Source organism: Grammomys surdaster, unplaced genomic scaffold (genome assembly GCF_004785775.1).
Source record: "Grammomys surdaster isolate TR1022 unplaced genomic scaffold, NIH_TR_1.0 751, whole genome shotgun sequence".
Lineage (NCBI taxonomy): Eukaryota > Metazoa > Chordata > Mammalia > Rodentia > Muridae > Grammomys > Grammomys surdaster.
In genome coordinates, this window is record NW_021605170.1 from 1,182,874 (window position 1) to 1,200,435 (window position 17,562).

Sequence of the window (17,562 nt, forward strand, 5' to 3'; positions counted from 1 at the left end):
AATACATGTGCTCTAAGTTCAGCTGTTTATGATACATGTGCCTCTCTGTTCAGCTGTATATAATACACGTGCTCGCAGTTCAGCTGTATACGATAAATGTGTCTCTCTGTTCAGTTGTATACGATACACCTGCCTCTCACTTCAGCTGTAAAGGAAACACGTGACTCTCATTTCAGCTGTATAAGATACTCATGCCTCTCAGTTCAGCTGTATATAATACACATGCTCTAAGTTCAGCTGTTTATGATACACGTGCCTCTCACTTCAGCTGTATACTATACACGTGGCTCTCTGTTCAGCTCTATAGGATACACGTGCCTCTCATTTTAGCTGTATATGTTACACGTGTCTCTCAGTTCAGCTGTAAAAGGTACAGGTGCCTCTCAATTCAGCTGTATATAATACACATAGTCTAAGTTCAGCTGTTTATGATACACGTGCCTCTCAGTTCAGCTGTATAAGATACACATGCCTCTCAGTTCAGCTGTACATAATACACGTGCTCTCTGTTCAGCTGTTTATGATACACGTGCCTCTCAGTTCAGCTGTATAGGATACACATGACTCTCAGTTCATCTGTATATAATACACATGCCTCTCATTTTAGCTGTATATGTTACATGTGTCTCTCAGTTCAGCTGTAAAAGCTACACGTACCTCTCAATTCAGCTGTATATAATACACTTACTCTAAGTTCAGCTGTTTATGATACACGTGCCTCTCATTTCAGATTTATATGATACACGTGCCTCTGAGTTCAGCTGTATACAATACACGTGCCTCTCTGTTCAGCTGTATATAATACACGTGCTCTCAGTTCAGCTGTATATGATACACATGCCTCTCCGTTCAGCTGTATAAGATACAGGTGCCTCACAGTTCAACTGTACACGATACTCTTGCCTCTGATTCAGCTGTATAAGATACACATGCTCTCAGTTCAGCTGTATAAGATACAGGAGCCTCTCAGTTTAGCTGTATAGGATACACATGCTCTCAGGTCAGCTGTATAAGATACACGTGCCACTCTGTTCAGCTGTATACGTTACAGGTGCCTCTCTGTTCAGCTGTATATAATACATGTGCTCTCAGTTCAGCTGTATAAGATACAGGAGCCTCTCCGTTCAGCTGTATAGGATACACCTGACTCTCATTTCAGCTCTAAAGGATACACATGCCTCTCAGTACAGCTGTATATGATATATGTGCCTCTCATTTCAGCTGTAGAAGATACACATGCTCTTAGTTCAGCTGTATATGATACACGTGCCTCTCAGTTCAGCTGTATAGGATACACATGCCTCTCTGTTCAGCTGTATAAGATACAGGTGGCTCCACTGCCATGCTTCCTGCCACGATGATAATGGAATGAACCTCTGAAACTGTAAGCCAGTTCCAATGAAATGTTTTCATTTACAAGAGTTGCCTTGGCCATGGCGTCCCTTCTCAGCAATGGAAACCCTAAGAGATTATTTAACATTTTCTTCCTCAGCATCTTGCTTTATTTGTATATAGAAAGTTTGCTAGTGTTTGTTATGTTGATTTTATACAATGCTTTGTTGAAAAAATTTATAAGATCTAATAGTTTTTTGGTGGAATGTTAAGGGTCTTAATTTAAGTATAAGCGTCATCTGACAATCAGAATAAGTTCACTTCCTCCTAATTGTACCCTTCTTTCTTTTGCCTTATTGCTCTGGCAAACACTTCATTTACTACAGTGAATACTAGTAAGTAGAGTGGTTGTCTTTGTCTTGTTCTGTTTTACAGGAAATGCTTTGAGTTGTTCTTCACTTAGTATGAATGGTGGCCACAGTTCTGCTATATAAAGCCTCTTTTAGGTTGACATATATTCTATCTTCTCCCACCCCACCCCCCTGGGCTAATGGAGACGTGTGGAGAGCTCTTGGTACCTCTTTCTAAAAATTTGACACTGTGTTAGGACAAGGAGCTAGGCTCAAGATGAATACAGCTGAGGAATGTGTTCTTTGTTTCTTGTTAAGATCCTTAATACAGTAATCATGTGACCCTTGTTTATACTTTGTTCCTTAACTACTTTGTTTATGCCTTGTTTGTTTCTTGACTACTCTGTTTACGCCTCAGGACTGACCATATTCTTTGTATGTACCTAGAATGATACAAAAGCAGACTGCAAAAAATAATAAACCCCCTTCAGCTTCAAAAAAAAAAAAGATACTCGTGGTCTCAGTTCAGCTGTTTATGATACACGTGCCTGTCAGTTCAGCTGTATAAGATACCCGTGCCTCTCAGTTCAGCTGTATATGATACCTGTGCCTCTCAGTTCAGCTGTTTATGATACAAGTGCCTCTCAGATTCCTTGGTGCTGTGGTTTCTCCATCAGTGAGCCCGGTCCATCTGGCTCCAGATTTTCTGTGTTTTCCTTTTCCTTCATTTCCCTCACCAGTCAGGTCTGTCCCTGGAGCCATGCCAAGGATGTGGCATCCAGAAACTGTCACAAAGAAGACAGAGGGTAAAAGTGACTCCATGGTTGAAAAATGCTTAGAAATTTAGAAGCATAGGAAGAAAATCCCTAGAGTTAAATATAGAGTGTAACAGTATTACTACACAACCCAGCAATTCTAGATAAATGCTTGGACCAGGATTCAGGTACTTACACCCCAACACCGACAGCAGCTACTCCTGTCCATCAACAGCTGAATGGAGGTTTGTTGTGCATGATGTATGCCTACAAGGGAACCGTATCCATAAAAAGTGAAGTTCTGTTGGATTATACAGCAGGAGAAGGACCTTGAAACATATTGCAGCGTTTTCACTAGTAGCCAGATAGACCCGTTCCCCTTAGAGTAGACCTTTTACCAGGAGATGGGGTAGTACAGGAGGTTGTCTTGTAGCTACAAATCTGCTGTTTAGTATGACAAAAAAGTTTCAGAAGTGGGCAATGCTGATTGATGCTTGTATAGCCATGAATGTGCCTCTTGGGGTAGCATGTGAACCACACCCATTCCCAGGCTTTTGTGTTTGAACACTTGGTCCCCAGTGTTGATACTGTCAATGATACTGTTTTAGAAAATGGTGTACCCTGTATGAAGTGAGGCCTTGCTGGAGGGACTTTGAGGATAATGGCTGGTGGCTTTGAGATAATGGTCCTATCTAGCCAGAGTTTCTGCTTCCTGACTCACCAAAATATGAAGGAGTCACCAGCACATTCTTCCACTGCTGCAGTGGACTGACCTCTGATGGTGAACCCATACGTACTACTTCCCTTGAGTAGCTTCTTAGGGGGTATTTTGGTACAGAAATGTGTAAGTAGCTCTTGATCTCTTGCCTTCTTGCTCCCCCTCTGTCCCCTTGCCCTTTTTCCCTTCCTTTCCCCCTCTTTCCACATGCGCATGACCAGCCTCTACCTACCTATCTACCTCCCCCCCCCCCGCCTCTACTATCCTCTTAACTCCCCTCCCCAATGCCCTGAGTAAACTCTATACTAAAAATAAATAAATAAATAAATAAATAAATAACTAAATAAATAAATAAAAATGTGTAAGTAATTAATACAGGAAGGCAGCACCAAGAAGTGAAGTTCTTGCTGAGATGATGATCACGTGACTTGTAGGCCTTTGGGACTTATCTGCAGGAGGCCCGAGAAGGCTGTTGGAGCTGCATGCTATGGTACTTTAAGCGGACCCTCATGGGCCATGCTGGGAGCACGTAAGACCAGCATACAAATAAAAAGGTCAACAGGAAAGATTACCTAGGCTCAAGAGGCTTCCAAGGGGAGCAAGGACTCAGGGGCAGAGCCAGAGGCCATTCATGTGACATGCTAGCAAAGAATATGACCGTACTCTACCCTGCCCTGGATCAGTGAAGCTGGACTGGAATTCATGGCTGAATCGTTGTACGGGGAACTTTCAAGGCACAGGATTTAGGATGTAGTGTGGCTTTTGCTCACTCCTTTTAGCCAAATTGAGGCAGGGAGGAGGGAGCAGACAAATATAAAAAATATAGTTTTGTCAGGAAGGGAACAGACAGTAGCAGACAAGGCGACTGTGGGCAAAGTGACTGCAATTACCAGAGGCTTCACACCAGGACAATGGAGATCATGTCTTGGGGACAAGGCTTCACCAGTGGAAGGTATGAGGTGCAATAATATAGACTCATTTTTTAAACTTCAATTTAGAGTGTCTTAGAAGACAGCCTCCAAAGTATCCTGCTCCAAAATGGCCACTGAGAGAAATCTGTTGCCTACTTCTGTCACACAGATTCTTAAAGGCCACTGTAGTTATGGCCCAGGGAGGCCAGGCACCATTTCCGACTTGAAGCAGAGCTTGGCATCATCCACTTGGTGCTGGTTTTACAGGCATGTCAGTTGCAAGAGGGAATGGAATAATGAAGATTGTGTCTTAGTTACTCAGAAGAAGCAGGGAGGTATGTAGCGGGATCAAAGATGAAGGGCAAGTTTCAGTGGAGATACCAGGATGGTGGAGATGCCAAAGGAGGCTGCATGCACCAAATGCAGCCAACTCAAGAGAGAGGCAGGTGAACTTCAGGCCATAGGACTGAGGGCAGAGGGTTCTCCCTCTGAAGAAGTAGGAGGATGGCTGCAATTTCAGGGCCAGCTGGTTTATGTGGTAAGTCTCAGATCAGCCAAGGCTATGTAGGGAACCCTGTCTTAGGGAGGGAAAACAAACAAATACTGCAGATATCTTTAAAGTTGAATGCATTGCTTGAAGAGATGAACTTTGGAAGCTAGTGGCAGAACATTACAGTTTGGATATGAATATATACCCATGGCGTCACGTGTTTGAACACTTTGTCCCCAGCTGGTGGTGTTGAATAGCCATCGGCCTTCACTGCTGCGGACTTCTTGACTATGGAGCCAGAAAGACCCACTCCTCCCCTTTAAGTTCACCTGAAAACAATAAAGTAACTAATAGGATGCTTAACTCAAATTACTAGTTTAAAAAACACTATGTGTGTTTAGAATTTAAAGTCAGCTTATAAATGAAAGACATTTAGAAGGAAAAGTAAAACCTGAGGTTACAAAATTTACACATTCATGAAATTTAAAAAAAAATCATTAGACAAGCCAGGCAAGATGGCACACGAATGATACGAGCAGTCTGGAAGTGATGTTACACTCAGCTACATGGAGAGGGTTTTGCAGCCTGGGTAACCTGAGACCTTACCTTAACAACAGTGGCAATTTGGCATAAAATTCTGGCACTAACCTGGTGCTTGGGTTTGTGTTGGTTGAACCTGAACAAATTTTGGAAAAAAGGCATGTGTGCATATGTGCGCGTCCTGTGCACATGTGTGTGTGTGTGTGTGTGTGCATGCATGTATGTCTGCATGAGTGTGCATATGTGTGTCGGAGGGTATGTCTGTATGTGTGTGCCTCTGTGCATATGTGTGCATGTGTGTGTACATACATGTGCACATGGAGGACATATGGTGTTCTGCACTGCCATTCTCCACCTTATTTGCTTAGGACACCATTTCTCACTGAATCTGGGGCTCACTCCTTAGTGAACCCCCTGTCTTTACCCTCCAGATCACAGAAGAAAAGTCTGTGGCCCCTTCAGGGCCTTCCATTCTAACATGTTTCCTGCCAGATTCCCACAAGTCCGGCTCCTACCTCCTTCAGGACCATGTGTAGGCATGGTCCTCTGGGAAACCCTTTCTGGGCCTTTCCTCAGCTTTACTTTTTTTTTTTTTTTTTTTGGTTTTTCGAGACAAGGTTTCTCTGTGTAGCACTGGCTGTCCTGGAACTCACTCTGTAGACCAGGCTGGCCTCGAACTCAGAAATCCACCTGCCTCTGCCTCCCAAGTGCTGGGATTAAAGGCGTGCGCCACCACCACCCGGCCAGCTTTACTTTTTTATATTTATTGGAAGGATGGTGCCCACAACTCACAGTACCAGTGTGGAAGTCAGAGAGCAATCTTCAGGAATTGGTCATCACCTTCTACTTTCTGGGTCCCAGGAATTGAACCGGGTCCTCAGGCTTAGCAGCAAGTCCCTTATCTCACCGAGCCATATCATTAGCCCGAAGCTTTACTTTCTCAACAGTGCTGTTTGACCTGTGCTTTTTACTCTTCATTTATTTATTGATTCTTCATACATTCAAATGTGAATAATGTTCCACCTGTCCCTAAGATTCACACATGCAGTACCTCTGAATATTTTCTAAATGAAGAAATACTTGAATAGTTTCTAGGAAAATGAAATACTAATTTTATTTAGTTATAGAAAATAATTCTTTCAATGAAGTAGAAAACCTAGAATTTGAGTGACACTGGCCTACCTCTGTAATGTATGGTGTTTTCTGTAACCTTGGGCTTTTCCACCTGTCCACTTTGTTCCCAGAAACAACAACTCTGAGATTTTATTATTATTGAATAAATCCCTAGGCCAAAAGCCTTGGATTATTCCCTAACTAGCTCTTAACTTAATCGTTTCATTGTTCTAGTCTAAGTTCTGTCACATGGCTGGTTACCTGGTCCTCAGTCTCATGCAGCCATCTTCTTCTGTGTCTGGGGCGAATCTTCCCATGCCTGACTCAAACCTAGCATCCTCTCTGCTGGAACTCCCACCTTCCTATTTCCTGCCTGAGCTAATAGGCCAACAGCATTTTATTGACAGGTGATGCTTCCATACAGCATAAGAGATTCTTTTCCTACCTCTGGGCTGCCTGATCACTGCAGAGATAAAGGTAGGCCAGACTCCTATCACCCAGTTGGTATAGTAGATATGGAGGTGTGGTGGCAAAATTAAGTCCACAAGACGTCAGAGATCACAGCTAGGTTGCCATTAGGCTGGGGGGATAACTCAGTTGGTACAGTTCTTGTCTAGTGTGTTATGAAGTCCCGGGCCCCATCCTGTGGTGGTCTGCATGAGAATGACTCCCTTAGGCTCATCTATGTGAGTGAATGCATGCTTCAAAGTTGGGGGAACTGTTTGGGAAGGGCTGGGAGGTGTGGCCTTGTCAGAAGAGATGTGTCAGTGGGGGCGGGCTCAGAGGTTTCAAAAGCCCTCACCATTCACAAGTAGCTCTCCTCTCTGCTTTGTACCTGTGGCTCAGATGAAAACTCTAGGATGCTGCTGCAGCACGCTACCTACTTGCCTGCTGCAATACTTCCTACCATGGTGATCATGGACTCACCTCCTAAAACCATGAGCCCCCAAATTAAATGCTCTCTTTTATAAATTGCCTTTGTCTTGATGCTTTGTCATGGCAAAAGAAAAGTAACTAAGATACATTCCCACCGTGTCATAAACCAAATTCAGGAGTATAAATCTGGACTTCTCAGCACTTGAGAGGAGGAGGGTCACGAGTTCTGCTACACAGGAAGTTCAAGGCCAACCTAGGCTACATGAGAGTGTCTCAGAGAGCAACAAAGCACCCAGGTCCTTAAGGTGGGGGACCTCTTCTGGAATGTGTCTCAGTTTCAACTGTACACTGTCTCATTCACTCCTGTGACATACTTTGTGTATAGATGCTAATATTACCTAATGGGGTCTGTGTTGGAATTAGATCTCAATCCATTGTGTACTGAGGGAGGAGTTAGGTTTAGAAAGCCTTCCTCAGATGCCCCCCTCACCCCAAGTTGCCAAGGATAGCTACTTTTTCAGAGACATCTTCAGTAAGGGGAGAATGGAAAGATGCTAGTTGACTTGAAAGATGTCTCTCTGATTTCTTTTACAGGAAGTGCATTCTGTACACATGAGAGACTCCGGGTGAAGAGGCATCGTGGCAGTTGAGGTGCACCTGGGAGTGCCTAACTGCCTCCGCTTCTACCACAGCGCTGCATGGCAGGCTGGAGCAGCCAGCCAGCCAACCACTGTGCCTGGAGCCTCATCTTCCTTCCAGAAGAGGTTATCTGGGCTCTGTGTAACCTCTGCTCTTCGGCTGTGGTGTTCCTTCTTGGTGCTTTCTGTAGTCAACCTCCAGGTACACTTAGGGCCTACCCTAGCCAGACTGGGAAGAAAGGATGACATCTAATTCCCATTGACCTCTGTTTTTATCTTTCTGGAAATCCAGCCCTTGTTTCAGTTAGTGGAGGATGGGGTTAGTCCAACCACACTGTTAGGAGTTTTGGCCTGTAGACACAGCTGGTACAGTACTTGCCTAGAATGTACAAAGCTCTGAGTTTTGATCCCCAGCACCAATAAGCATGGTGGCATACATCTGTAATTTCAGCACCTAGGAGGTAGAGGCAGAAGGATCAGAAGTTCAGAGTCATCCTTGGCTACATTGAGCTTGAGGCCAGCCTGGGCTACATGAGACCCTTTCTCAAAAACAACAAATGAGCAGATGTGCTGAAGGTCCCCTGGAAGAGCAGCTAGTGCTCTTACCTGTAGAGCATGTCTCCAGACTTTCAGCTGCTTCCTGTCTGTCTCTAGAGTTCTGGCTCTGGTGGATACTTCATGAAGATGGAGTGCTGCAATGGTCAGCTTGTGTCTCAGCTGTTTTATGTGTATATGTGCACCTGCTGGAACTTATGTGCACCACAAACATGCAGGTGCACACAGAAGCCAGAGATCACTGGAAACCTTGGACCTGGAGTTGCCAATGGCTGTGAAGTGCCCAGTATGACTGCTGGCAGTTAACCAGGTCCTCTGCAAGAGCAGCCCGAGTTCTTAACCACTGAGCCAGCTCACAAGCTACTGTCCTGGTTCTGTGGGGGCTCATCTATGCTGTCACACACACCCACTGCTTCCCCCCTTTATTTCAGTGTATGGGCATACTGAATTCTGTTTACTACTCATAAATCGACAGGCGATCTCTTATCATTTCTTTGCTACAGTAAATGATGTTAATACAATCACTATACACACTTCTATCAGGGCATAGATTTTCAGTTCAGTGTGTCCCTAGTGGTAGAATCAATGGGTCATACATAGCCCTGTGTTTAACAATGTCAAGACATTCCAAAGCTAATTCAAGTGTCAGCAGTGCTTCACAATCCCATAATCCCTAGCTGTCCATCAACACTGGCTACCCTCTCTACCTTTGATGTCCTGTGGGGCTTCTAATGGTGAATCTACTTTGCTCTGGGGCTCATAGTGTTGAACACACTTCCACGTGCTTATTATCCCTTTGTGTATCTTCTTTGGAAAATGTGTACTTAGAGTTTTTCCTACTTTGGAATATGTTGTTTTATTGGTTTAGTTTTTGTTTATCTCATTTTTTACTTTGTTTTTTAGATTCAGATGCTCATGTACCTTCATGGTGGCTTCTATGTAGTCAATGATAACCTCAGATTCTTGGTTCCCTTCCATCTCCCAAGTGCTGAGATTACATATGTGTCCACCTGGCCTGACTTGGTTGTCACTCATTGTTGAAGTGTAAGAATAATTGATATATTTTGTATACAGATTTTCTTGTCAGATAGATATATGATGTCCAAATGGAGTAAATATTTTTCCTATTCTATTAACAGTTTTTTCCTCTTTCTTAATTTGTTCTTTGAACTACCAAGTTTTCACTCTGATGAAATTCACACTGGTTTGTTTATTTGTTTGTTTGTTTTAATTACTATTTTTTAAATATATGTGGAGGACAACCTGAAGATTCTCTCTAATTCTTGGGTCCCAGGGACCAGGCTCCAGCCCACAGGCTTGTCAGCAGCACTTACCCACTGAGCTGTCTTCATGTGGAATTGTTTTAGAGTCATAGGGGTTTTGTAGCCTTGGGTCACCTGCACCAGCCCCTGCTGTCTAACACAGTCACCATCCATTAACCCCATATGCCTGCAGTAATTTATCTTCAAGTTTCATTCCATCTTACGTTTCCTCTTACATTTCCCTCTACTATCCTTTTTGAATTTTATTTTTTTGCTGTCCTATGGTCTAACCTAGAACAACACATTGTATTTAGATTTGTGATTTTTTTAAAAATCTTACCATGTAACCTAGGCTAGCCTTCCCATCTGCCTCCCCAGTGCTTTTCTGAATTCACCTTTTGAATATGTTGAACCATTTAACCCTCACAACAGCATTATTACTTTGACCTTGTAGTTTAGGAAATTAAAGAGCAGGGTTCAAAAAGCTTGCCTCAAGTTTAGGGCGGATAATTGGTGACTTTTTCTCATCTTTAAATGAATGCCAAATCCTTGGTCCTGTTGGTTCACTCAATTCCTTTTCTGACAGATAGTCACCGCATAGTCGGATGCTTTCAGGTCCAAGTGACTGAAACCTGTAAGTTAATCTGAAGTGGAAATCACATGCTTTTTTGGGGATTTGACAAAAGTCATCAAGTCCCTGTCATCTGCTCCACTGATTTCAGCAATAACTTGCTAAACTTTTTTCTTGGTGTTTTCAACCATATTAGTAACTTTTCTGGCCGATGACAAACATCAAAAGCAGCTTAAAGAGGAAGCATTTGTTTGGGCTCACAGTTTGAGGGCGCAGTCTGTTGCAGGAGGCTTGGTGCAGGCATGTGAGTCACGGTTCATCCGCATCAGGAACTGGGCACAGATGGTGCTCCCCTCATAAGCTCCTTCTTTTACCCAGGACCCCAGCCCGTGGGGTGGCGCTGCCCACATTGGGGGAATTTTTCATCCTCTCTGGAAACACTCTCACAGACACTCTAAAATGTAGCCTGGTTGACAATATTAACCATCACGCTCCTTCTTATCTTTCATTTGCTTGGTTATCTTTACATACACTCTCTGCTGTCTCTTAGTACAGTCGAGCTAGAGACATAGCTCAGGGGTATCAGACTTGCCTAGCAGGCAACGGGTCCAGTTCTCAGCACTGGATGGGAAAGCTTGAGGCTAGCCTGGGATGTGTGAGAAGACAAGCTTTCTCTAGATGTGCTGATAGCTAGAGTGACTGCAGAGGAGGTGCCTGGTTGTCAAGGGCCACACCCTGCTTCTTACAATCTCTTCATCCTGAAACTTCAGTGCTGCCCCTGCATAGAGGACTCCTCCCACTAGATCCTTTCAGCTAGGACTGTGATAACTAAAACACTGTCTCAATTATGGCCATTACTGCTGTGATGAGACACTGTGACCAACGATGCTTGGGGAGGGAGGGGCTTATCCTGCTTCTACACTTCCACATTATTGTCCATCACTGAACTCAGGAGCGGGAACCTGGAGGCAGGAGCTGATGCAGAGGCCATGGAGGGTGCTGCTTACTGGTTTGTTCCTCACAGCTTGCTCAGCCTGCTTTCTTATAGACCCCAGGACACAATGGGGTGGGCCCTTCCTCTCCATCAACCACGAATAAGGAAATGCCTTACACACGTTTGCCTTCATCCGATGGAAACATTTTTTCTTCATTGAAGTTCCCTTCTCTCAGATGACTTTAGCTTGTGTCAAGCTGACACAAGACTATCCAGTGTGGACAGATGCCTTTCTCTCTCCTTTGCTCTCCTCTTCTCCTCCTTCCTCTATCCCCCATATTTTCTTAATGGAATTTTAAGATTTTTGCATTACAGCTCTAATTTTCCCAGGGTATTTTATCACAGCAACAGAAAAGCAGCTAATACATAACCATAATAAATCCTTTCTTAGACCAGGAATGATGCTGTATGCATTTAATTCTAGCACTGGGGAAGCAGAGGCAATCAGAATTCTGTGAGTTCAAAGCCAGCCTGCTCTACGTAGTGATTTCCATGACAGCCATGGTTACACAGAGAAACCTTGTCTCAAAAACAAAGCAAAACAACAAAAGCTCTTTCCTTTCTCTGTCAGATGTTTTGGTCCAAGCAATTAATTGGTTGTTTAATGAATTATTTATTTTTGTAATAACTAATACAGAAAACTGGACATGAGAACTGTAGCCACCACTGTCAATCCGTACGGCTTGAGAACTCATTCATGAGACAAATATGCAAGAGCTTGGAGGTCTGGCCCAGGGAAGACTTAGAGCCCAGTAAGCAGACATCAGTGCATGAATCAGACGACCAAAGTGCTGGTCTTCTGTGCCAGCCTTCAAACCATTTATTACTGTTATGTTCTGGAGAATCCAGCCATGTTCTGCTGTGGCCTTAAATGTTAAGTTCCGTTTAAGAGACTAAAGAGATGTCACGACGGCGTTGCATCTAGAATATGCCTTATTACTTACTGCCTATAGCCATACTTAGGGTGTAACTCAAGATCAATAATCAGAGTAGAAAGATGTAGAAAACGTACAGTTTGATAAGGAAAACTTTCATTGGAACACTTTATTTACAGAGAGAGAACCCCCACACACACACACAAACAGAGACGCATAGGGAAGTGTTTACCCACATAGGGAAGTGTTTATCCACACAGAGGCTGCTGTAGCCATGCCCTTGGTGACCTGAGCATATCCCAAGCTGGCAGCAAAAGCTGGGGTCATCCATGCAGTGCTGGGTTTGTAGGCATGCATGAAGTTCTAGGGTCATGGGGGTTGTGCCAAGGCCCCAGGAAGAAGCCAAGAAGGCTGGGTGGAGTGGCCATCAGCCTCAGTATCTTGCTTTCTATATCTGTGATAAAACACCATGGCTAAGCCCATGTCTTCCCCACCACGGTAGCCTATATTCTTCAAAACAGTGAGCTCAAATAAAGTCTTCCTCTCAGCCTCTTGCAAAATGGGAACGTTTAATAGAGGCAAGACTCCATGAAGTCTAACGTAGACTTTAGAGGGGGTTTTTGGTAGCCAAAGAAAAATGCTAGATCAGACACAGAGGCCAATAATAGGTGGCTGTCAAGGAACTCACACACTAATGTTATAGCTGATGATAACTCCCTGTCGCCACAGTATCACAGAGCCCCATGCACTCAGTGAAACGGCAACGATCTGCCAGTTTGAATGTGGCCTTTATGGAGAAACTTCAGTTTATAATGTGAACTCCCGCTGTTGAGGTCCACCATTGTTGCCCTGTTTATAAGTGAGGATTCCAAGACTCAGGGAAGCAAATCCATAATTCCCAGCATCCACCAGTCTAGCTCAGGGCACAGACCTTTACTATACTTGGCTGTCTCTCCTTTCCTCTGAAATTAATCATCTTTCCTTGAAGAGGTGCAATAAGTAGATGCCCTCAGGAAAGTGTCTCAGCCATGTGTGTTCATAGATAGACCTTAGGAGGGCCTCAGCCTTGGCTCACTAGTGGACTCACCTCTGGTGATAAACCTTTTTTTTTAATGTTTTAAAATTTATTCTTTGAGAGTTTCTTATGTATATACATTTATATCTTGATCATATCCACTCTTTCTTCCTTCCAGCCAACTCACACACAAACACACACATACAGGTACACACACAGCCACACACAGACACACCTACATACAGACACACATACACACATGCATGTACATACACACACACACACACATATACAAACACACAGACACAGACACACACCTACAGACACACACACATGCACACACACATGCATGCACAGACGTACAGACACACATATACACAAATTAGTGCTGTCCATAAGTGTATGGATATAAGGTCATTCACTGGAGCATGGGGAGCCTACAAGGGGCCAGAGCCCCTTCCCCAGCAGCCAACAGCTCCTCAGCTAGAGGTAGAGCCTTGAGTCTGAGTCCCAGCCCCAGCCATGCTGTAGTCATGGCTGGCTTGATGGCTTCAGGCTACCACAATTGCTGTGAGTTCCTGAGCACAAGGCCAGTCATATACAGAAGACACTTTCCTGGTGATCAGTCTTTAAGATTAACTTTTATAGGATTCTTTATGAACAAACGTAATGCTAGAGGTATCACAGAAGGTGATTCTGGATAATGCCGCAGAGTCCGTGGTGGTCAAGCCAGCACGGTGCTGCCACAGACATGATGATTGATGAGCTAGATGGGGATGGGATTCCGACCTTCAGCCGCTGCATCTGACTCTCAACAGAGATGCCAAAAGCATATGAAAGAAAGATGGCCAGGGCTGGAGAGAAGGTCGGAGGTTAAAAAGCACTTGGTGTTTTTACAGAGGACCCAAGTTCAGTTTCCAACACCCTCATGATGGTTCACGCCTATCTATAGGCAAATATGTGATGCATATACACACATGCAGGCAAACACTCTATGTATAAAATAAAATGAATCTACAAAAAAAGGAAGAGAGGGAGGAAGAGAGAGGGAGGGAAGGAAAGATGGCCTCTTTAACACATTGTACTGAGATCTCAGTATCCAAACACACATGACTGACATCAGACCCTGTTTTTCATTCTAGACAAAGGCTAGTTTTGAATGGGTTAAAGACCTTAACAAACTTGGAAACAATAAAATATAGGGAAAGGGTTTAAGATGCAGATATTGACAACTTGCTGAATAAGACTCTAGTATCTCAGGAAGTCATTGCTAGAGCTGATGGGCTGGGCCATATCAAATTAAAAGCCTCTGTACAGAAAGGAAACACTTGCCAGAGGTAGGAGAGTGCCTGTGTACTAGGAGAAGTCCTGCCAGCCTTGTATCTGACCACAATTAATATCCATCGTATATAAAGAACCAACCAACTAAATAGAAAAAGAACAACTAATCAAATCAATAAATGACAAATGAATAAACAGCTCACAAAAGGAGCTGTATAATAAATTGTCAGTAATTGTGGGGGAAAAAGTTCAACCTATTTAATGACAAGAGAAATACAAATCAAAACCACATTGAAAATCTCTTTCAGTCTGGTCACAATGGCTGTCATCAAGAAAACAAAAACAAGAAAAATACTGGCAAGCATACAAGGAACAGGAACACTTAAGACTATTGGGCAGAGTATGAATTAGTTTATCTACTATGGAATTCAGTATGAAGGTGCCTCAACAAACCTACAAATAGTACTGCCATAGGATCCAGCAATACCATTCCTGCAAATACGTCAGAAGTAATAAAAGCCAGTGTACAACAGAGACACCTGCGCATGCATGCCTATTGATCCAACATCCACAGTACTCAGTTGTGGAATTATAGTAGGTGTCCATTGATGAGTAAAAAAAAAGCGTTATAATTTTACCATGCAAAATTACTCAGTCATAAAGAAGAATAAAACTGTGTTACATGCAGAAAGGTGGATAGAACAGGAGATAATTACATTAGGCAAATGGGGCTACAGTCAGAAGACAGGCATTCATGTTTTCTTTTATATGTAGAATTAGGACATAAAGGTAGAAGGGAGATTATTTGGGGAGAGGAAGGGACCAATGAGGGCCACGAGAGAACATCAGGTATAGGAATATGATCTAAGCAAATAACACACAGGAATATGTATGTGTATATATATATATTCATATATATGAACATTTCATGAGACTCATAAAAATAAAAAATGAATATTTTAAAATTCTACTTTCAGACAAACTCAAGTACAATTTTTTACAAAGTCATGTATAATTTATAGTGAAAAAAAGAGAGAGGCAGGCAGACAGAGACTATAACCTCCCAGTCATGATAAAATCGCAGCACATCAGCTAGACAGACAACTACATAATATAGTCAGAATGTGGGAGCTAAGCATCTAGGTGTTTTTTATAAAGACCATACTTCAAAGTGGCCCTAGTGTTTTACTAACATGGTGGAAATGGATGTATATGGGTATATGTTTTTAATTTTCTCTTTGAAAATGTTTTACTGGTGTTCAGGATGTAGATCAGTTGGTAGAGTACTTGTCTAGCGCTCAAAGTTCTGAGTTCAGTGTCCAATACCACATAAAACCAAGCATGGTGGTGCACGCCTGCAATCCCATTGGAAGATAAAGGCAGGAGGATCAGAAGTGTATGGTCATACTCAGGTACACAGATTATCTAATGGCAGCCTGGGCTTCATAAGACTTTGTTGGAAATTTTTGGAAAAAAAAAAGTTGTTTTTTAGAGAATGTTTTATCAGCCCTGCTACTTCAGGGACTTTAACTCTATTCTTTTCTGGCCTCCTGTTGAGAGTGGACCTAATAAGCCTGCAGTGCTTAGGTTGATGGATCTTTGAGAGAGGGAAGGAACGGCTTTATCTCCTCCTGTTCTCAGTTCCCTTTGCATCTCTCACAAAATTGCAGCCCACGAAAAAGCTCAAAGCTCAAAGCTTTCCCACTCCAGTGCAAAGAGGTGAGATTTTGAATCAACAGAATTTGTTAGACTTAAATGTCATTTTAATTTTTTAACTGATCTAGAAAAGCACAAAGCTGCACGTGTTTCTGGGGCAACATGTGTGTGCCAATATGCAAACCTGGGCTAATTAGACCACTTCTTGGATAAGGATCCCTGAAACAGAAACCACTAGACTCCTTTCGAGGGGACAGTGGCCTATCCTTCTCCTCATGAGGCCATGGGAACAGGTTGCACGCTGAGTCTGTGGAGTGGGCGCTGGGCCCCCAGAGTTTCTCTACTCTAGGAATCCCTTCTGAAGGCTAGCCTGGGGCTTGGAGAGATCGTGGGTCTGATCTCCAACTGTGCCTTAAAGTTCCCAGAACCCCTAGCTTCTACCTCCCTCTAGATACTGGGTCAAACATTCCTTCCAGAGCTGGATTTTGTGAGTAATTTTTAAAAGTTATGTAGACTCTTCCATTTAGAATAAGTGTTTCACCAAACATCCTGGAGGAAGTGAGAAAACTAAAAAGAAAAACAAACGCCTCTCTCTCTCTCTCTCTCTCTCTCTCTCTCTCTCTCTCTCTCTCTCATTACTTTTTCCATTCAGTAAATTAAATTGACTCTTTTTTCCATAAGAGTTCACACTGGGTCTGTCTCTGTAAGAGTCACACTATTCAGCCCACACATGCTATGATATGTTATTTACTCAGCCTCTTCTCAGGAACCACTCTCATGTGAGCCCTCAACATCAGCCCCTCTCTCTTCAGATCTGTGAAATCTGTCCTGTAAAAATCAACATTTTAGTGACACTATATTTTATAAAGTAATGCAATTTAAACATGCCAGTCAGGAAAGGGTCATTAAAGGAAGATAACATTTTCTTCGTGATTAAAAGAGTCATAGCATTAATATATGAGAGGGGTCTTGCCCAGCGTGGTGTCTCACCCTACAAAATCAGCCCTTGAGATTGACTGCTGGAGGATCATCCCAGTTTTGAAGACAGCTTGGTCTACATAGTAGCTTCCAGCACAACTAAGGCTACATAGTAAAAATGTTTCTCAAAAAAAGGGGGGGCAGGCAGGGGTCTGTTAGACAAGCTAATTTTAAGGTTTATATATGGAAAAAGCTAAGGTTTATCAACAAATAAAAGTTGATGCTAGGGGCTGAAGAGATGGCTCAGTGGTTAAGAGCACTGGCTACTCTTCCAGAGCAAGAAGAAAATTGCTAGCAACAATATGGTGGCTTCAAACATCTGCAATGAGATCTGATTCCCTCTTTTGGTGTTCATGAAGACAGAGCACTCATGTATATATAAAATGAGTAAATTTTTTAAAAATGTAAGTTGATTCTATGTCACAGAGGACAAAAGGGGACAAGAGAGAGGAGTTCTGAGATGGCTTAGTGGGTGAAGGTATCTGATACTCTGAAGGGATGCCGTATACATGGAAGGGGCAGGGGGCTCTCATGAACACACACAGGGGTCTCTCATGCACACACACACAGGGGTGGGGTCTCTCATGAACACACACAGGGGTCTCTCATGCACACACACAGGGGTGGGGTCTCTCATGCACACACACAGGGG